A 23,730-nucleotide genomic window follows, 5' to 3' on the forward strand; every position below is an offset into this window, starting at 1 on the left:
ACATATCTTTCGAGACGAGTAGAGAGTTACCCCGGTGTTCACACACACGCACACACTGTCGTGGACAGACGTAATGGTACCTTAGGGGAGAAGAATGTTGTTGAAAAGGTTTAACATCTAAGTCCACATAGCTCTGATCTTCATGAAATAGCGGTATATAAATGTCGCATTACATTACATTACATTACAACCAAAATAATCGACTTTTAATGGACTGAGTTTCTCGGTCACAAGGCCGGCAGAAACATTCACGAACCAATCCCACGCCTCTCCTCTCTTCTTGTTGCTTGTCGGCCCTGTTAGGACATCTGGTGTAGATCCATTGACTGTACTAGACCCCTACACATTTCTTATAGGTGATCATAATTCTTCCAGGTTTCATTAATTATATTGACATATTTTCCTAAATATAAAGCAATAATTTAACTTACCCTGCTCAGATCAAGGTTTGCTCGTAACGACGCTAACCGGGCGTGTTTATTTCCGGGTGGGTTTTTGTTATCTACCAGCCATCCATACCAACCCATTCATTAATCATCACGACACACATGATCAATTTTTAACTACATAGTATCTCCAGGGAAGAGTTGTAATTTAACTCTTTCCTGGTATCTCGGATGCGTTTAGTGGTTTACATGAGAACAGTAAAATGCTACATTTAATATGGCGGGCCAAACTGTCATTTAATCATTAACAAGATATATTAATTTTCAATAGAGATATCTTAGTTTTGAATTGAGATATCTTAGTTTTAAATAGAGATAGCTTAGTTAATCGACTACATAATATATATATATATATATCTATTTAAAACTAAACTATATCTCTATTTAGAACTAAGATATTGCTATTTTTTTTGCACACCCCAACCCCCCAGAGACGGAAAGATTGAGCGGGGTTGGTGAAATCTGTCCATAATAGGTTACTTTTCTGTCCATAATAGGTTACTTTCTGTCCATAATAGGGACTAGAGGGCACTGTTGTTTGTCCATAATAGGTAACTTTCATAATTGGCTGTCCAAAATAGGTGACTTTTTGTCCACAATAGGGGAGTTTATTGGAGTAGTGCGCCATCCATTGTGTTGTCCATAATAGGTGATTTTGTTGGCGTACTTGTACGTTCGTAGTTTATTTCGCGAGTAGAAGTAATAGTTAAAATACTAATTTGCTTTCTCTTCAGACTTCGAGGCGGCCTAGGCCCTAGGTCTAGGCCTAGTAGGAGGCCTAATTAGTATAATTATTTAAGTCTCTCTAGCCTCTAGGGCCTAGGCTCGGCCCTAGGCCTAGTCCTGTTAGTTAGGCTACCTCAGGCCTACTACTACTACTAGCCTATGCCTAGCTAGAGGCCATTTGTTATTGTCCACTAATGAAATGTGAGCTTTTTTTTCTAGGCCTAGCTTACAGCAGGGGGTGCCTCCCTGCTACAGAGGAATACAAATGACATGGGCTCCATATTAGGTAGATAGGTTTTCCTACTACAAACAACTAGGCCTATCCTCAGTTATCTATTTTTTTGATTTTTATTATTTTAATATGAATATTTTACAGACTAACATACTATTTTACTCGTAACTCTATACTGCAGGTCAGGTCTGGCGGACTAGTCACTATACAGTCTTTTAGTTTTACTAATACCACTGCCACCACCGCTACTACTATACTTTGAAGACCGGAATCAGCTACTAGCCTAGTCTACTACTAGACCTATTGGTAGTTTGTTTTCAAATCACAGACATCTAGATTGCTAGATTGACCTATTAAAATTTTTGTTTTTTTATTATTTTGTAAATGAATGAGTCTTATCCAGACAGTTCGGACAGTTAGTAATACCCCTTTCACACCAAAAGCAAAACTCCGGAGACACCCCGGAGTTGACGCCCCGCTGTTTGGTGTGAAAGGTAAAATCAAGCAACTCCGGAGTTTAAAACTGCGGGGTTGAACAGCTGAACATTCTCCGGAGAGCGAACTGCGGGGACACCCCGGTGTTTTGGTGTGAAAGGTACCAACATCAAACTCCGGAGTGTTTCGGGTCAAAAGGTCATCCTCACACGATCACCCATTGCTTTAGTTTTATTTCAAAATACTTTAAATATTTGTACAAAATATATAGCGGGTTTAAAAAATAATAAGTAGTATCAATAAAACATTATATTACTTCTGAGACTTTTGAAAGTAATTATTAAATTAAAAATATTGTTAATTAAAATTATTCTAATGATCGTCGCTATGTAAACAAAAAAAATAGAGGGCGACATTTACAATTTTATTTTATTAACCCCGGTGGCGCTAGGTTGGTGTGAAAGGGGTATCTCCGGAGTTTCTCGACGTTTTGAATGGTCATAAACCCCGGGGTGTCTCCGGAGACTCTCCGGAGTTTTGGTGTGAAAGGGGTATAGGTTGGCAGTATAGTAGAACCACAGCTATTGTTACTGTATGTTATTATGTCATCTATTTAAATCTCAATTGTTTTCTCATATTTTCTGCATGTATTACAGATTGTGTACAGTGTATCTTCTCATCAATGTTATAGTACAGTAGCATGGACATTTCTATTAACTAGGGTAAGTAACAGATAGGCCCAACCTACAATTGAAGAAAAATACTTTACATATTTTAGGAGATTTTTCAATATGACCAAGATACTGTAAAATCCCAAGAAGAAGCCTATTTAGAAAAAGTATTTGTTTGCAAAAGTAATCTCGAAAAGAAGGATACAATTTAGACAAACATAATATTGTCATTACCGTAGTAGAAAAACTTACTGACAATACATGAAAATTAATTTTTAACATTCTGATTTGAAATGTTCTATTCATTTGAATTGCTAAGAAATTAAAAGTAGATTTCTTTTTTATTTCCATTCATTATAAACATTACAATCACTGTACAAAGAATAGATAAATCCACTAACAAATTCATGCGGAAAATATATAAAATTTAATTAAATGTTATATTAAAGCATTCATTCAATAAAGCCTTTATCTTTAAAACATTTAACATCAGTTTTCATCTAGTGAGTATGGTAATAATTGACTCTGACAACTGGTATAAACTTAAATTTAGTAAAACAATCCTACATATCTTTTTTTTAAATGCAATAAAATATTTAAACATAACTGTGTCCCACCATACAACATGAAAATTTGTCTCAGCATACTAAGATTGAAGTTACTTGCATTATACAATACTTAAACATTATTATAGTATTTAAATATTTCCTTTTTTTATTATAGGCATACAGATGTTTGATATTCTGCTCATATACAGTATGCTGTTGAAATGGAAAAGTACATCACTTCAACATAATAACTTTGATTGATATCATCGATTAATAATTAAATAATTATAGTAATAAACATAATAATTATGGTGTATTTTATTTATCTTTGCTATTTTTTAAATTGTAGTTTAACCATGTTTTTACACTTTGAAAATTAATATAATTCAGTATTTTTTAATGTGATTTAGATTTTGAATAAACTGTTCTGAATACAGAACAAAGGTGTTGATTGTACACTGCGTGTATGTAAACTTGATTTATTGTCTATTTCTTATTATTAAACATTAAAATTGATTCATTTAATTAAACAACAATATAATAAATGGATGAGATGTGCTGCTGTTGATCAACTTCAGACTGGGATGATTTGTCATTGAGCTATGTGGATCCAGGATTTTGAAATAGGGAAGGACCTAAAAGGGAAGGACCTAAAATGACGAAATGAAGTGCTGAACTGTGATTTCTTTTGCAATATTAAATTGATGAAGTTGATTTTTATTATTACTGTTAACAAAACAAAATAAAGTCCAAAGAAAAAAAAATACAACAATTACATTGAAACACCAATGCATTAAAAATAACAGTTTACATTTTCATTATTTCAAACAAATAAAACTTCTTCAATATTAGAGTATTATTATGGGGTATTTTTTATTTTTGTAAAAGAACGGGTGGGTTGGGTGATTTATTTAAACTTGCAATAGTATGGTAAGTTGCGTAATGTCTGTCCGTACTAACATTCAAAACCTAAAATGAAGTTCAAATTAAATTATTTGTTATTGAATAAATCTCACATTTCATTATTAGTGGACAATAAAAAATGGTCTAGGTACTAGAGGTAGCCTAACTAACAGGACTAGCCTAGGCCTAAGCTAGAGAGACTTAAATAAATATAGTTATACTAATTAGGCCTCCTAGGTAGCCTCGAAGCCTGAACAGAAAACAAATTAGTACTCGCGAAATAAACTACGTACGTACGAGTACGCCAAAAAATCACCTATTATGGACAACACAATGGATGGCGCACTACTCCAATAAACTCCCCCATTGTGGACAAAAAGTCACCTATTTTGGACAGCTAATTATGAAAGTTACCTATTATGGACAAACAACAGCGCACTCTAGTCCCTATTATGGACAATATGGACAGAAAAGTAACATGGACAGATTTCACCAACCCCGCTCTACTTACCTTGCTCATATCAAAGTTTGCTCGTGACGACGCAAATCAGACGTGTTAATTTCCGGGTGGGTTTTTGTTGTCTACCCCAGCCATCCATATCAACCCATTCATTAATCGTCACGTATGGCCGATTTTTAACACAGGGTACTCGGATTCGTCAACGTTTAGGGGTTTAAATAAGAGCTTTTATATTTAATTTAGGGGTCAATGCAAGTAAGTGAATACCAATAAAAAAAAATATGCATGGCAACAATGTGTGGAAAACATCGACATTAAGAAATACTTTGCGCCAGTATGGCAAAAGGCACACCACAATAAAGACGACCGGACACGTAAGACTCAAGTGTAATAAGATCTTTATTCGTCAAAACCAAATATCACAACACTAACATAACAACCAGCGGCCATGATATGTAAGTCAAACCAGGTAGGGGGCGCTAGACTGGCGTAATCATTTTTTTTTCTCTTCTCATAAAACACAAAAGTCAAAAACAAAACAAAGCAAGCAAAAGCACTCAAAATCTACATTGAATGGTCGAAACTTAACTATATAATACGTATGAAACATTATAAATCAAGAACGTAGTCAGAGAGATGACTAGGGAATCTGCGTGAACGTGTGGATGTGCGATGAGACAACTGTGCTGGAACTTCCATTGGTGATTCTTCCGGGGTCTGTATGGATGATGACTTGTCGTTCACCTCATTAGGAGAGGCTGAAAGAGTTGACGGTACCTCGGGTGGAGGAAATGGAGACGGATCAACTGTGAAATCAGGTTCTTCATCAGAGGTGTCGCAGTGGCGTTGTGGGGTTGGTGTGGGAGAATGATGAACGTCAGTCGGTACAGTAAAACACTCTGATTTATTTACACGATAAGTAGCGCTTCTCAATTGTGAGTGCGTAAACTTTCTTTTTTTTTTTTTTTTTTTTTTTTTATTTCATACTTATCCAACAGCGAGTAACTCGCCAATTACAGGATAGATAAACTATTTAATAATTTATCGTGCTTATAAACTAAGTCTCATTTGAGGCTTAGGAAGTGGAGTTGAAAGAGTCATGAGTTACAACCCTGCACTAGGTCAGGATTGAACCCGGGACCTTGGGATTGGAAGGCAAGCACGTTAACCACCAAGCTACAGCTCCACTACTTCGGACGTTGCACCACTTTCCATCTACAGAAACAACGAGATAGCGATCTCGTGCACATGTCTTGCGACGATCTGTCCACAGGTAGACTAAATCACCAACCGTAATAGAAACGTCAGGTGCTGCACACGCGACGGGTGCCTTGGACTTTTCACTGTGTGCGTGATTAGAGGCTCTGAGGTGCTGTTGGCTGATAATCAACTTGCGGTCAGAAATAGGGATTTGGTCATGAGTGAACTGATCTCGCTGTGTCCACATTTCGCGAGACGACAATCCTCGTGTTCGGATACGGGAGTTAAGACGAGATGTGGCGACACCAAGCACTGTCGGTGAGATGGGACCGCCACCAGGCTCCTGCCGAAGTAACTCTTCTGACAGTTCGCGTACAGCTTTCTCTCCAACCGGGTTTTTGTTGATGTTCTTAACTCTGCCAATTTCGATCGAAATCCTATGTTTCAGTAAGACGGGATCGTGGACGAGTGCCATGAAGCCCGGGGCAGGGTCTGTGCGGATGGTTGCTGAAGGGCCCTCCACGGGACACATGCCAATGCATAAGCAAATTAAGGTATCACGGAGAGTATCGTGTTTCTCATCGCTGATTAAACACGAAAGGGTGTAAGACGTCACCGTCTCTCTGACAACAAGAATAAGTTGACGCTCGCGTTTTAGGACATCGGCGGCAAAGGTGACTCCGAGCTTCGACGGAGGATCATCAGTGGACTGTTCAATTGCGGTGGTGGGTACAGTACGGATCGAGGCACAGTGATGACACGATTCTGACACCTGTTCGACGGTTTTGTCCAAGTCAAGCGCAAAGAAGTGGCGGCGAACGGATAACTTAAGTTGGTGGCTAGTTGGGTGATCTAGCCGGACGTGAAGTGATGTCAGCAGTCCGTTTAATACTGGGCGAGGGACAATGATACATTCATGCTTAAGTGAGAGTGGTTCAGTGCGGTTGACTACAAGGAGACCATCTCTTCCAATGGAACAACAGTTAAGGTACCGTTTAATGTCCCTGACATTGGTTAACTTCTTAGATGAACGCGTTCCTTGAATAAGATGAGCTTTTACACGCCGAAGGTCTGGACACTCGGATTGGATGGCTAGCCAAGCTGGCCGACTGGTGAACGGGAGTTTGGCGTCTCCAGTAATGAAATCACGTATCGATGAACGTAGTACCGTTGACTCTATCGCGCCGTTGACAAATGAGCAAACCTGACAGTTGTCAACTGATCATGGTGGAGCGTTGCGACTAGCAAAGTCGGATGGGACATTGGCTGAGCCTGCCAGGTGCCAAATAGAAATCTGGTACCTGCTAGCGGTGGACAGGAAGGTGGACACACGGGGACTGACTGAGAATTCTCCCCTGCATAGCTTTTCGAGCGCTTGGACGCATGGCTTACTGTCAGTTAGGACACATGTGTTATGTCGAGACTGGATAATAAAAGGACTAAAATGTTTAACGGCTGCCGCGATAGCCAAAGCTTCGATCTCGCAGGGTAGCCATGTGACCTGACGTGCACGGAGTTTGGCACAAAAAAACCGGCTAACTGTGGTTTGGATTCACGAGTAACGTATAAGGTTGCGCCTAGACCATGACTTTTAACAGCACCATCCGTAACGATCCACAGTTGGTCATCGGGATGAGGTAAAACTATGACCTTGTTTGAGTCAAGTGCGTTCTGTGCTACTTTAAATGCTTCATGTAAGGCATCGTACCAATGTATTGTTTCTTTGGACTGTAAGCCGGCTATGGCTTCTTCCAGTGGAGCGATGAGAGATGCGCACTGAGGTAAAACGCGTGCTAGCACCTTATATGCCCCGATAAAGGAGCGTAAACCTCTTACCGTCGGTGGTGGAGTGCATGCCTTTAACGTTGAGATACGATGAGTATTTGCGCGAATAGACCCTAGGGACCAGGTCCACCCAAGAATGGTTGTAGTTTGTGGACAAATCACCGTTTTGCTAGCAGACAATCGCAGACCACACTTGTAAATGCATTGGAGTAGACGCCGCCAATTGTAAATTAACTCCTCTAAACTGTCCCCTCCACAATAAAGGTCATCCGCAAGCTTTGCTACTACTCCCTCCTTAATCAAATCCCCCAGTACCCGACAAGTCAGCTCTTCGAGGGCGGTCTCTGAACCAGGCATACCCATGGCACACCGGGCATAAACTCTGACACCTCGAAATGGTGTGGCAACGCCGCAGTACTTCATAGAACCGCGAGACAAAGGAATCTGGTAAAAGGCCTTTGTGAGGTCAGTAGTGATTAAGTGCTTCCATTTTGCGATGTTACGTAGAACGGAGTTGACATCCGGCATAAGGGAGGGTTGGGGTTTCGCATATCGTCCGACCTCGGCGAATGCTGTAACCAGACGGTAACCACCACTCTCTTTTTTGACAAGGAAAGATGGGTTAAGATATTCGACTTGGACACCGACGTCCTCGGGGCGAACAAATACTCCCACTTCCTCAAGCTCATCAAATTTGTCCTGTAGCTCAACCAGTTTATCTCTGGAGTACTGAGGAACTCGACCCTTCCTCTGAGGAGGCTGTACAGGTCCCATGTTAACAACAGCCTGGAATGGGCCAACAGAGCCGTTGTAGGCTTTAATCATAGGATCGAAAACTACATTGTATTCAGTAAGAATGGATTGGAATTGGGATTTCACATTCTGTGGGAGGATATGGTCTGGATCTAGCTTGACATAATCAGAAAACGCGACAGAGGAAGGAGGCTTACAGGGCTTAGATGGCGACTTTTGGGGAATAGCATTTTTGGCCGACAATGGCACAAAGGTGGGTCGGACTTGGCAAAAATGTTCGTGTCGTTTGATGACCTGAGGTGTGTCGGTGGAGTTTGGGATGCGTACCCTTCCCGCAACACTAGAGACCAAGTCAAACTTTGGCCAGGTTCGAGGAAACGTACCCTTACTATGTGGTTCGAGAGCAAACACGTCATCTTGTTGGATAAAGTCAGACGGAATGGCTACCTCGATAAATTCTCCCGGCCATATAGTGGTCTCCCCTTCAGGAGCACGAAGCACACAAGCACGACGAACCGTGTTATGGTGAAGGCCCTGTACCTGGGAACCATAGATGTACGTGGTACCGTCAACCAATTTAATTTCCCGCTTCGCGGGTCGGAGGGCGATATCATTTAGCTCCATAAAAGGAGTTCCAGCAAGAATGTCGACGTCAAGTTTTTCGACAACGAGACCCTCAAATTTGAATTCCCTGTCGTCCCTTGTGAAAATGATTGTTGTTTCGCCTACGACCGAAAGTGGGGAAGATCCGTCAGCCTGATGGGCAGACTGAGAGCTACTTTTAATGGTGGCGCCAAGGGCAGTGGCAGCAGTAAAGGCAATCATGTTTCCTGTAGCACCACTGTCGAGTGTGATTCTGGCTGTGTGGTGTTGGTGAAATGTGTCAAGGTATGGGGACTGGCGAACTTGGACTCGTAAAGCTGTCGACGGTGCACTATTATCACCAGGCTCATCCGAGGTGTTATCATCATCGATGATGCCAACGATTTGTCGGGCCTTAGCCATGTATTTCCTGTCTGACTCGGGCAAATGAGGGCATTCACTGAGGAAATGCTTGTCGTCCGATCGGCCGCTCTGTTTACAGATAGGACAGGACTTGTGTTGAGAAAACTGTGGTCGGGAGAATGACTGCCGAGGGTTGGAATTTCGGCGTGAATCAGTGGAGCGGGGTGTGAAAGCTGAAGGAGAGCGAAATGTGGATGACCGAAAAACACGCGCATCATCCGCAGTTCGTAACTCTTCTAAGAGAGAGTCTAAAGCCTGAGAGTGCGGAGCTCGGTACCATACCTTTGCTTAACTAACTTAGGAAGGCCTTTGTGGATGAGAGAGAGCCAAGTAAGAACTACCAAATTTTCCAACGAGGGTGAAAATTCTTCGTCCTCCTGTATTTGGGCATCATGGTGGGAAATTCCCCCGACTTGACGTAGTAAATTATCATGGACGAAAGCAACTAAGCGCTGATAGAGATCTTCCGGCCTTTCATTATCTTGTAAATGTATATCAGCAAAATCAATAAAATGGGCGCCGGTTGACTGGAATCCATAATGCAGTCGGATAGTTTGCCAAATTTGTGAAAGTGAGGAGGAGCTTTTAACAATGGTATTCCGGGAAATTATAGGGCAAAAATTAGCGATCTGACCGAGCATGAGTTCAAGGATAGTGAGTTTTTGTTGGGCGGTATGACGACGTGCAACAGGTACCTCCTCATTGTCGTCAGTTAAGCCGCGAAGGGGGGATGCCCTGGTTTTGGAACGCCAAACAGAACCATCTAGGAGAAATGGGGCAAAATTTGCATCAAGTGAGAGTGTGTAGATAAGGTTTTGCTTCCAGTTTTCGAAGGTATTTATAGTTTCATTCTTGGTTAAGCACCATTGCTTGGGTGCTCTAGTACCGGCCATGGTAAGAAATGTATACAGAAGTCTAGGTGTTGTCAGTTGCACGTGTGAAGCAACAGCCGATCGGCGCCTGTGAAAGCGTAGAGTATGTGATGATATGCTAGCTCGATTTGTTGGGCTAGGCCTACTAGATTGGGTAGGCTACTCACCAGTACTAGTCGAATAATGGTGGATGGGCTCGTAATCGTATAGCTGCCACCACGCCAGTATGGCAAAAGGCACACCACAATAAAGACGACCGGACACGTAAGACTCAAGTGTAATAAGATCTTTATTCGTCAAAACCAAATATCACAACACTAACATAACAACCAGCGGCCATGATATGTAAGTCAAACCAGGTAGGGGGCGCTAGACTGGCGTTGGATGTTGGCAAAACTTTAAATAGATAGAAAGGAAACTTTCAGGAAAGTCAAATTATCATTATACACTTACTAAACTACATACTACACTCATATGGGATATAAAAGATACGCAATTAAAGGCGTAATAAAACAATTGAATCAATTAACATGAATAATATACTTATATACAATGTCTATCTGGAATTAAAATATTATTCACATAATTCTTGTTTTAAGCAATAATTTTCTTAAAAGAAGTAAGAATTTACCGATTTTTTAAATTTAAAATTAATAGTATACAGTTCACTGATGTACCATTTCTGTGATATTCGGAAAGTCTATCTTGATTCGAGATGGGCTTCTTTTCACAATTACGTTTGCAAACCAAAGAAGACCTCTTTTCAAGGCTTTTCTGTATATACGTATCATTTAAGTCCATTTTTTCTTAATCTTCAGAAAATAAATACATTAATTATTTTCTATTATTTCAGATGATGTGGCAACAAGCTTAGCTGTGGAGCTAGTAGTGGAGCTGTAGCTTGGTGGTTAACGTGCTTGCCTTCCAATCCCAATGTCGCGGGTTCAATCCTGACCTAGTGCAGGGTTGTAACTCATGACTCTTTCAACTCCACTCCCTAAGCCTCAAATGAGACTTAGTTTATAAGCACGATAAATTATTAAATAGTTTATCTATCCTGTAATTGGTGAGTTACTCGCTGTTGGATGAGTATGAAATTGAGTATGAAAAAACAATTTCACCTCCGCATTTGAAATGTACTGATGACAACGATGATTAAGAATTCAAGACGGATTTCAAATAAATTTTAGATATGTTTTAAATACCCTGCATAATTCTGATTTAATAATTACCAAGATTTGTTTTAAATATAACATAAGTTTTATTTAATTTTAATAATAAAAACGGCCAATATTGAAAACCTAAATTGGATTCGAAAGAACACCACACATAATAAAAACCAGATTGGAACTTTATAGTAAAGAATACAGCAATAGAACTGGCAAACTGATAAATATAATAGTAAACTACTTGAAATAATTTCATTTGGGTGCTAATGTTGAACTGGTATATAAATAATGACTGTTTATGAATTCAAAACATTCATTATTTCTTTTATAACACACCTACTTTTATTCAATTTATACATGGTAAATTATTGACGAATGCCAGGCCGGGAAACTAGGCATTAAAATAGGCAGTACTGCAACTTTAGACGTGGAGTAGAACATTTTCAGTCAACAACTTCACATGGCAAAATTTCTCAATGATTAAAGGAAACTGAACGGAACTGAATATCACTATAAGATATCACTTTTTGTTAAATAGGGCTAATTTCGAATGACACGTGATGTGTAATTGAATAGATAATTGAATAGATAGATGAAAAGAATACAATCAAGTGTGTTATAATATACAAATGTGAGTTGAATGGTGAGAATATTTAATGAGTTGAAATATTGACTGATCTATTTAACAAGGTGGATATTACCAATTAAATATCAAGTGTACAGACAAACCAGTATACAGTATACTTTGAAATACTGTACTGATGTTCAATCCGGGAAGAGTGAGATTGTAATCTCATTCGTCCCTGGTTCAATCCTCAGAAAGCTCTTCATATGAATGAATGCCATGGCTATTAAATATTCACATATTCCATTGGCTTTAAATTGTTTTATCATTTTGCAAAACCAGAAAAAAATTAAGAAAGTCAAAGTAAAAAAAGCCGAGCAGTAGGAAACAAACGAATAAAAACAAGAAAAAAACATTTGTTTGTCAACATTTACCAGAAATAAACACAAATTGTAGCATTGAGGGAACATATATATATATATATTATAGCATTGAGGAAATACATATATTTCCTCTATCAAATAAATATAATTGCAGTAGAAAATTCATTCATTTTCAACACAATAATAAGTTTCTAGATTAAACTACTTGGACTTAATTATAGTTTTTTTCATTTTTTAAGTAGAACAGTCTATTCACAGCTTAATTATACACCACAATACATACATATTTCATTGGATATACAGTAAATTAAGCATTAAGTGTTACCATGGAGATACTTCTGGATCAATATTGTAGCTCTAAATCAAGAATTATATAATTGTTGTATGACTTTTCTTTAAGCTGCAAAAATGGAATTTCAGTATGAGAAATGTTTGGTTTTTATTTTGTACTGGACCGTTTGCAAATCAGGTAAGTATAAAGAGTTTTTTTTAATTCAATCATCAACATGCCTACTACAATTTTAAGTTTAACAATTCGAATACTGTATATCATTAATTAATCAATTAAGTATATCATATACTGTAAAAAATAAGCGATCTACTTGCAGACCAGCAAAGTGTTTTCAAGTAAGGATACAATTAATACAGTTGAACCTCCATGAGTCGCCACCTTCCTTAACGACCTCACTTTCAAAAGCCCGATTGTTCTTTCTATCGTTTTGCATTTGGTAACTCAGCGGCCACCCGAAAAATTGGTATTGACTTTTGACAACAAAAATACAATTTTGATACTTATTGTGCTTTATTATAACTATATGGTACGCTCGCTTCGCTCGCGTACCATCTAGGTCGTGCCCACAGATGGTTCTCGGATACATAATAATTTCAGCGTTAAAAAACTGGCGATTTCAAATGTACGTACCGCAGGACAATAATACATGTCGTTTACAGGAACGAATACATAGACACTGTGATTTATGTACTCAACTAAAATTAGCACCCTGGGAATTACTTCCGAAAGAGAAACTTGTCACAAAATGAGACCAATTGTTTAAGTCAAATTTAAACAAACTTAATTTGTGTTTTATATGTAACATTAGGGTTGAGGGATGGGGAAGAGGATGGGTGCAAAGAGGAACAATTTTTAAATATATCCTTTATCCATTTAGTAACGAAATATTAATTGTTTTTATGTTTTACAAATAATATACCACTAAACACAGTAAAACATTGCGATGTAATACTTTGTTGAAACTATCATCGTCCTAGTCGATTGAAAAGTACAGTACGTGTAACGATACATCACTACGACGTGTATATGTTTATTATAATGTAAAACAATTTGTGAAAACCACCTCTATTCGGGGCAAATCATAAATTCGATTTAATCGTCAATAAATATTAAATTATCTAACTCAACTTAATTAGTAGGCCTAATGGTTTTCAATTGTTTCTTAAAGCTAATTCATACTTAAGTTGGTTCCTACCCTACCCACCAAAGTTGTTCTGCGTTTAGGGCACGTGATGCACTGTAGGCCTATCCTCTACTGGCTTTACAACGCTACTCATGCCAGTGAGGGAAGAGTGATGATGTGGGTGGTTTAACTGCAATAATAAATATTTGTACATACGGTGACTGAAAACGCTAGCTCATTATCCGTTTAAAAATAATCTATATCCAACCTCTGCAGCACAGATTGAAAAAAAAATGGATCTAATTTCTGTTATGAGTATACAGTACTTGCCTTTACGACGCCTGAGGGAATAGACACTTGTGGAACAAAGATAGGAATGTTCCATTCATCGCAAATAAATACATTTGTATAAACGTATATTAAATCTATCAAAATAGTATTTTTTAAAGAAACAACATTATGATGCTGTACTCAAGCTGTTCAACCGGTTTTCAGCCATTAAAAACAATTATCGTAGGAGGAGATAGAAAAATGCGAAGCATCCTCGTATTATTGTCTGTGGGTATTTTTCAAGATGGACATCCATTAGACAGTGTATACCACGATCGAAAAACACCCCTATTTGGGGCAAATCGTTAAATACATACTTCAATAATAATACATTTACACTGTATGCTAAAAATAGGTAATTAGTTGCAAGACAAACAAAATAGTATAACAAAAACAATAACAATATATAATGCATTACGTCTATTAGATAAGAGCATTTAATTGTTTGTTATAAAGCAAAAATAGTACAAAAAATGTTTAATTTAAAATATTAATTTGATCGTAATGTAAATTAACAATAATTATGTCAAAACTCTTTTTGAATTACTTGGACTTAACACGTACAAAGGAAAATATTAATTTTCTGAATGCGCAGAGTAGTTGATGGATATTATTGCAAATTAAGCACAATACAACAAATTGACATGGAAATAATAGTGTTTTTTTTTCTCTTTTGTGGCGTTAACCACTATTTTATTCATTTCATTCTCAAATGATCAATACAATGATTTTACACTTCATCCAAATATATATTCCCTTGTTATTCTTTTCTGTTACTTTCTTGTACTTTCTTTTATCTTTAGTACGATTTGATCGAAACAACTCGGTCAAATATATATATATATATATATATACTTTATACTTTTATATGTATTATCCACTTTTTTCATTATTTTCTTTTATTTTAACTATTCCTTTCTACAATAGGTCTATGTCTTTGTACAAAACACACAAGTGCATATATTCGAGTACATGATTGCACACATGCATACCCACGACAAAGGTATATAAATGAATAAATATTTACAATATATAAAATGCAATACAATTATTATTCTTAATTCTTTTTTTTTTTTTTTTTACAATAAGAACATAAATAAAAATATAAAATTCAAATAGTTATAGTAAGCTTTAAAAATTCTTTCCTTACTCTTGTGTTTTAGTTTTATGTCTCATGGTTATAATTGTTGCTTACTTATATGTTACGTTTCGTTTTGTTTTTAATATTTATTTCATTTATTTTCATTTTTTTTTAAATAATTCTATATAAAGATTTAACCACCTATTGTCATTGTACAGCGTTATATAAACCTCTGTAGAATATACCGTATTATAATAGTCGGTTAAGGTATAACCTATTATTTTTTTCTGCCAAAAAGAGGCGAGAAAGTGAACCATAATTCCATTTCTTTACTTTTTTCAAAATGTGTGCTTTATAGATACAGAAGCATCCAAGAGAGAACATGTGGTCAACATATCTGTTTCCGGTACCGAGTACAATATTTTGAAAGTTTGCCTCAATTCCAAACTTATATGTGGTATAAACATTAATGTATTTCCATAAATCATTTGCTTCAGTACATTGGTAAAAGAAGTGTTTATCATCTTCTATTACATTGCATTGCAGGCAAGTGTCTGTATTATTAATATTCCATTTAAAGAGCCTTCTATTGGTAGGAATAATACAATGCAATAGTTTGAAATTTAGCTGTTTAAGTTTGTTATCTTTAATATCATTTACTTTTCTTTTCCACGTCAGTGACCAATCGTTCTCTATATTAAAATGTGTTTCCCACTTTGTTTTACTCTTGGTTGGTTCTTTACATTTTTTTTTTATAAAAAAGAGACGAATGTTTTTACAACTCATTTTACTATACTGTATTGATATAACTTCGTTAACTTTTACATTATCAATTTTTGAATAAATTATATCTTTCCATTCTCGTGGTATTGCTTTTAGTAGACATGACAATTCAGCAATCCAATTCGATTTGATATTTAACAAAAATAGTAATTCATTTGTATTAATAAATCTGTTATCAATTATAATATGTTTCATCTTTGTTATACCAGATCTAATCCAATTCCTATAAAGGAGTGAGAAACCATTGTGTGTTATCAAGTTGTTGCCCCATATAGGTTGTTCTATAATTTGTTCATAGGAAAGTGACATTTTGACAGAATATTGATTGAATTCAGCTAAATACTTTAACATTGATTTATATAATAAAGGCATACTACTGTAATGTGTTTCTTTATATTTTACATTTGATATATTTTCAATAACCTCTCTTGGACCTATTTTGTTAAAATACATTTTAGGTAAACACTTCCATTTTGAAGTGTCATCATTGTACAATTTTTTAAGCCATGACATTTGTAGTGCCTTGACTTGAGATCTGAAGTCTGGAGCATTTACTCCACCACTTTTATAATCATTGATTAATGTTAATCTTTTTATCTTTTCTGTTTTATTATTCCAAATAAAATCAAATACAATTTTATCGACTTCATTTAAAACGCATTCAGGGGTATCTATAATACTTGCGTTGTAGATTAACTTTGCTAACCCAAGTGTTTTTAAAATTACTTGGACTTAACACGTACAAAGGAAAATATTAATTTTCTGAATGCGCAGAGTAGTTGATGGATATTATTGCAAATTAAGCACAATACAACAAATTGACATGGAAATAATAGTTTAGTGTTACCATGGAGATGAAAGCAAAGTTGAAGAGACTGTTATCTTATTATCTTATATTATACCTAAAGCAATGAGATGGAGAAGTTGTATCAACTCTTGTGGTTTGTTATGAGCCACCACATTTCAGTATTGGAAACTTCTTGTTTTTATTATATATCGGTTTATTTGTAAAGCAGCGCAATATGGTAAGTATACAGTTTCTATTTTTTGTGTTAAGATGATAACAAAATACACACAAATACATGGATTATTGTTACATGAATTTGTTTCTCCCGTTTAATAATAGATATGAGTAAGGGTAACTGTCCGGATGACGAGTATATAGAGTCAATAGAGGGAGAATTGTATTGTCATTCTTTAGGTTCTGGTGACTTTATACTCACACAACAGAATCCATCAAGTGGCCAACATCCTAATTGTTATATCGCATGGAAGTGGATGATTGATCAATTCAAGATTCAATTCGGTTTAAGAGGTGAGTGTCATTTTGTGTCCCGTTTTAGTAGAAGTATAATAGTAAATTGTTTACATTAAAACATGTTTGTTTTGCCTAAATGATTGCTACAAAGTCTAAACTACAGGTCTTCTTTTTTAAAATGTAGCACTTTCTTTCTTTTATTTGTATTCCACAACGGAAATCCTGGATCGGCGTCGGGATTTTTTGTATATATAGAAAGACAAGCTTTTATATATCCTTAACTATACTGCTTTTTAATTTATTATTACATTACTTAAAACAATCTTTTTGAATATAAATATATTTATAATTATTGTTTGTAGTCTAGTGTAATTTTTAACTGAAAGTATTTGTCAAATGTTTGTTTGATAAAAGTAGTAAGTAACTTGAGGTATAACAATCTATATATAAATTTACGTAAGGGAAAAATTCGGTAAATCGCCCCTTCTAGAATTTTTACTTGATGGTATATAAAGTTGTTGGTTCGTACTTTCGGTACTGATTTTAATCACCTTATATAACCCTGTTTACTAATTAAATTTAGTTAGATAATTAGTTGTTGACAATTAAAAATTATTTAGGTTCAACGATTTGCCACAAATAGGGGTGATTTCCAATCGTGGTATACACTATCTAATGGATGTCCATCTTGAAAAATACCCGCGCACAATAATACGAGGATGCTTCGCATTTTCCTATCTTCTCCTACGATAGATGTTTTTAATAGCTGAAAACCGGTTGAACAGCTCGAGTAAAGAGCATCATAATGTTGAAGAGAGGCCGATTTTCTTTAAAAAATACTATTTTGATAGATTTAATAATACGTTTATACAAATGTATAGTGTCGGGTGTTGTATAACAGTAAACATAATCAGCACTAAGAGTGGCGTTCGGATAATTTTAGATCCACGACCGATAAATGAAGAGTCATCGAACTGGGAGTGTAGTTAGGTTTATAAGAACTAAACTGGGTCATTTTTTTGCGGCTATAGCTCACGTTTTCGGTCACCACCCAGCCATCGAATTAGGCCTACGTGTACATGGTTACATAAACAAGAATACAAAATAAACTTTATTAGGCCTACTCATACAACATCAAATAAAAAGTTGTGGATTCAAATGATTATCGTAGAGTATATAATAGGCATCATGCAATTAAACTCATTTGAAGCTTAGAGAGTGCATTTGAAAGAGGGTGAGTTATAACCATATATGGCACTAAGTAAGAATTGAACCCCTGACCTTGGGATTTGAATCAACCTCCATGAAAATATAACGGCACACAACATAGTGTTCTTTATGGTATTCAGTATTCGTTATTTTTGTCTTTATTTCCAAATACCCCAATTAAGGGGACACTTCCAGTTTTGTTTAGTGTCCCAAAAATGTCCCCGTGGCTTCTAATTGTATTCGAGAACCATCTGTGGGGACCCATCGCTTCGCTCGCTTACCATCTAGTTCTAACAATTAAGTAAGAGTAAAATTGTATTTATATAAGTGAAAGACTTACGTGTTAGACTTATATTCTATTAAACTTTATTTCAGATTTCTCCATATAGGCATACAGTACATATAAAAAGTAAGCAAAACATTCAAACTATGGAACGCTAAGCAAGAACATTGCATTACTATGATTGCTCCCACTGAAAACTGCCACTTATCAGACATATTGGCTTATGCCTCTCCTGGTAAAGATGAATGTAAGTCTAAATGACATAGTTGTTCGCGACAGACGTCGGCCATAAAGTAAGAAGAATCTATTATATCTATCTGTTTTCTACTTACAGAATCTAGACCTAATACAACAAGTCCAGTCATTAATACTATACCTACTACACAAGGTATGACTTATTTTAGGCTGGCCTATATTGATTTTTATTTTCAGAATAAACTTATTTTAATTTATGAGTTAAATTTAAATTTCTGTTTTAAATTTAAATTTATGTTTTAAAATAATTAGTAAAATAGTTATTTATTTTCTCGTATAGGATCAACGAAATAGAAATTTACACATCATTAATAATTGGATCCAAATGAAATTATTTCACTAAAAATATTTGTAGTTTTTTATTACATGATTACAATCGTAATCCAATAGCTTATACGTCCATCAGTGTTTTAGATCAGGTCAAAACAATTGAAATATAGCGAGAAAAATATTAGAGAGGGAGATCATTTGCCAACAAACCTCATTAAGATCCTCACCATGATAGTAATTATAGGCCTACAATAGTAGGGAATATTGTATTAGTAGAGAAAAGTATCCTATGATTTTAGGCTCATGGAATCTCCTCTTCCCCAATTATCAACCACCATAGGACTAGAAACGTAGGCCTACAACATAACAAATAGAAAATACAAAGAAAAGAACAAACTATATATATATTGATTAATTATAGTGTTAAAATACGATACTTTGATGTAGGGATGAAAAAGTTACAATATAAACATTATTCACTTTAATAGAATGTCCAACTAATCAGTATATTATTTCAACAAATGGAACATTTACTTATTTTGGATTTGACTTGGATAGTAGACTTGACCTCACAATTCAGAATGCTTCAACTGGTGAACCTAGCGAGTGCCATATCACATTTGACAGCAATACAGATTATCAAATTGTTCATTTTGGAGTAATCGGTAAGAGTTACGATTTTGTTTCTGCTTCTTTTTCCCAATATTATTTTTTTTATTCAAATGTTTTCCTACTACATTAATTTATCATACAAAGTCTAAACTACGGTGAGAAAATTAAATACTACAGATAGATATATTAATATTCTTGTATGGTCAAATTCAGGGGCTGATACAAGGGGACCTACGACCTCCCCCCAGCAAGAAAAAAGATAGAAGAAACATATATATATGGCTTTTTGTCGAGTTAAGACCCATTTATGCTAGAAAGATAACGATCAACGATAAATAGATAAATATGAATTTTTCCTACAGAAAACAAAAAGTAAATTGAAATGAAAAGATTTTCATCCTAGGACTATTATGATAACCGTTTTTGCTTCTAAGTCCAATCAAATGACGTTATGATTAGTAATAGCATTAATATCGTGACATTACAACGATTTTATTGTTATTGATATTGATTATGACGTCATTTGATACAAACTTTTCTAATTTCTTTTGTTTTATGTAAGAAAAATGTATGTTTATTTATCGTTATAAACGGTAATTTTTGCATGACGTGACAAATTGAATACCACAAAGTGTGATAATTTCTTCCTATCATTTTGTTTTCTACTTTATAGGACCTAGCACTACAGCACGTATAAACAGAGAATCTACTACTACACAAGGTATGGGAATAAACCTATTTATACTGATTTGTTTGTGGAGCACTGTGGCGCAGTGGTTAGAGCATTGGACTTGCAATCAAGAGGTTGTCGGTTCAAGCCCCGGCTCGGTCACTGTAGTGTTGAGTCCTTGAGCAAGATTCTTTATCCACATTGTTCCTCCCCACCCAGGTGATAGAAATGGGTACCGGTATGTAAAAAGTACTCGGAAGGTAAATCAGACTCGTTTGTGCGGGAGGAGTGGCGTACACCTCACAAACATACACACTTAGTGGAGTCTGGCCCAAACGCTAAAGAAATGGAGATGGGCACCACGGCCGTTAGTATTAGCTTAGGTTTCGACTTTACCTTTACCTATACCGATTTGAGGGCTGGTGCTATGTTTTACACATCCGGTAAAACCTCTTGTCTCATTATGTGGCAATAAGCTTGATTTTGTTTGTAATATAGGCCTATTACTTACCTTGGTCATTTGTTTTATTTTATTTTAATCTTTCTTTCATCACCGTTCGTTGTGTATTGGATTTATTTGTTTTCTTTGTTTTATGTAAGAAAAATGTATGTTTATTTATCGTTATAAACGGTAATTCTTGGAAGACGTGAAAAATTGAATACCACAAAGTGTGATAATTTCTTCCTATCATTTTGTTTTCTACTTTATAGGATCTAGCTCTACAGCACGTATAACCAGAGAATCTACTACTACACAAGGTATGGAAATAAACCTATTTATACCGAGTGCTGGTGTTATGTTTTACACATCTGATAATACCTCTTGCCTCATTGTGTCGGAATCAGCTTGATTTTGTTTGTAATATAGGCCTATTACTTACCTTGGGCATTTGTTTTATTTTAATCTTTCTGAGGGTAACAATACCGTTCGTTGTGTATTGGATTTAATTCTTTAAAAGTGTGTTTCTGAATTGAGTAAATTCGGTAGTGCTTCTGAAATGTTTAATTTTGGTATTTCTAGTTTTGGTGAATTTATGGCCTTAATTTATCTGAATTTATGGTCTTAATTTATCTGATAATTTGATTTTGAATACTGTGTGTGATAAACTGCTATTACATTTCAAATTATATGCCTGATGGTCTGGCATTTTACATTATTTTTATTTTACATGTTACAGAACCTCCTACAACAGAAAGTACTGTAATTGAAACACAAACTACTGAACAAGTTGTTGCCACATCAACCAAAACTGTAAGTCATATTTTCTCTTTTAAATTTAAAATGCCATGTTACGTGATTGGTCGATTTCGTATCATGTGACATTGGTAATTTCATTCCATTCCAGCCCATCCATTCTAACCCATCAATTCTATTCAGTCTTACAATAACCGATAAACAATCTATAGAGTGCACCATCTTTGTCACATTCATACATTAGGCCTATAGTATTAAACTATAGTAAATTTATACGCAGGAGCATCTTCAACCTTCGCATATACTGCGGTGAAATTGACGGTCAACAAACCCACACAGAGTTCACTGTTTTGGTCTAGTGAATCAATTTTCTGGTCATTTTCATGCAAATAATTGTCATGTTTAATCTATCTTTGATTTAATGAGAGATTCAATTTTTCCTGGATGTAATCAATCACGTTTGCAGGTTTCTTTCGTTCAGTTTGAACCATCCTAATACTCTACAACATTATTTCAAAAGGTTTAGTGGTATTTCAATTTGTAAACATATTTTATTGACTGGACCTTTACATTGTTATTTCATTAGTGTTTAAGGATTGTAGGTGTGTTAAGTGGTGTATGCTTTTTTGGTTGTATGCAATAAATAAATTTAGGCCTGTACGGTTATAACGGAGTAAACATTGTATTTGTTTGCGATACTCATTTTTTGTCAAGACTTAGGGTTTGCCGTTTTGGTCTCAAATTGTTCACATCTTTAATCATATTTATAAAATGTTGAATTCGACAAACATGAAACGGCAATAGGATCACTAGTAATACTATATTTGTTTTCATATTGTTTTTAGTTTAGGCGTTCTATTTAGAAAAAAAACAAATTCTAATTTACATAGATAATTGTTTAGCATATTTATGATGCAATGATAGGATTATTATATGTTTCTTTTCAGATAAAGAAGTGTTTCAAACAAGGTTCAAACAAACACTGGGTCAAAGGACCAATTAATATTCTAGGGTCGTTGCACATCAATATCGGCAAACGAAGCGTCTCTGTATTCCGTCGTAGTAGGCCTATAGAAAGTTATTCATCAATACCTAGCACTGGATAACCATCGTGTCAAGTGATATCCTCTACAAAACAGTGTTATAGTATAGTAATCCTCATCACAATTAACACATATCAAATATTACCTCTTCCCACTCCTCATCTTCTTATATCTTTATGATAATTGCGCGTGGAGAGTTATTTTTTCCTCGAATAAACCGCCTCGCCACATACATTCACTGTTTTACTGTATTTTACACTTCTTGGGATTTAGAATTTTTAAACGTTTACAGACAAAAAAAGTTATCGCAATAGTACCATAGTATTTATTTCTACATTAAATATAGTCTATTTACATAAATATATAGGCCTATAAATATATAGCAGTAGTAGTACTACTCTTGCTTTCTTTATAAATTAAAGAATTGTTGATACAATTGTAGTTTATTGTATTTAAAATTAGGGTGTACCCTTCAAGACTTGCACTATCTAAATGTGTGATGTTAATATCTCTGTGATATGATTTTGACATAAAGAATATGACGACGAATTACCGAACGTGGCATTTGGCCATCGCAAAGATATTGGAATTTGGCGTACTAACATAGCCGGGGATAAAGGGGACTGTTTAGAAGCAGAAGGTGTAATAAATTCAAATTTATTAGAATAACAGATCTTTTTATGCGTCTTTTTAAATGAAATATTTTATTGTAAACTAAATTCAAACTTATTATAGCACCATTTGAACTTTTTAGTAAAATTTAAATAAATGTATGAATTATTATCATTACTATGCATAAGGCTTTTGTGACCCGAGACGACATTGTTGGAGCGAGTGAGTAGCCGATACGGCAAGGGTTAGAGGCTCACTCGCTCGATGGTTGTGATGGATGAACGAGTTTTCTCGGATAAGGACTTTATACCAGTGTACTAGACATATACATCAACTGTGACACACATCACTCATCATTAACTGGGCTTTCTGGCAGAATCTTCGACTGAAGAGTTTACCCAAAGAATAAATAATAATAAATAAATAAATTGCTTTGTTTTATTGTTTAAATGATAACATTAATATTCATAATACTTAAATTGTTGCTTTGGTCAGCACTGGTGGTAGTAGTCTAGGCAGTTTGCGATGACCTAGAATTTGTGAAATTATTAAATTATTACG

At 35.6% G+C, this 23,730-nt stretch overlaps 1 protein-coding gene and 1 long non-coding RNA gene across 4 annotated transcripts in view; one reads left to right on the plus strand and one right to left on the minus strand.

Moving 5' to 3' along the window:
* The window catches only part of LOC144849819 (aspartate aminotransferase, mitochondrial-like), a 234,676-nt gene extending 219,532 nt beyond the window's left edge, over positions 1-15,144 (minus strand). The window contains exon 1 of the mRNA XM_078706896.1: positions 15,133-15,144. The gene's annotated coding sequence lies outside the window, so the exon portion shown is untranslated. The remainder of the gene's footprint in view (positions 1-15,132) is intronic.
* On the plus strand, positions 896-3,333 carry LOC144850637 (uncharacterized). 3 transcript variants are annotated; one of them, XR_013614101.1, is made up of 3 exons: positions 896-1,145; positions 2,496-2,561; positions 3,234-3,333. It is a non-coding gene; the product is annotated as an uncharacterized LOC144850637 (long non-coding RNA). The 3 variants fall into 3 exon arrangements; XR_013614103.1 differs by having other exon boundaries at positions 896-1,119; XR_013614102.1 differs by having other exon boundaries at positions 896-1,095.
* Positions 15,145-23,730: the final 8,586 nt, after the last annotated feature.

The sequence above is a fragment of the Antedon bifida genome, chromosome 8 (assembly GCF_963402885.1).
Source record: "Antedon bifida chromosome 8, ecAntBifi1.1, whole genome shotgun sequence".
Taxonomy (NCBI): Eukaryota; Metazoa; Echinodermata; class Crinoidea; order Comatulida; family Antedonidae; genus Antedon; species Antedon bifida.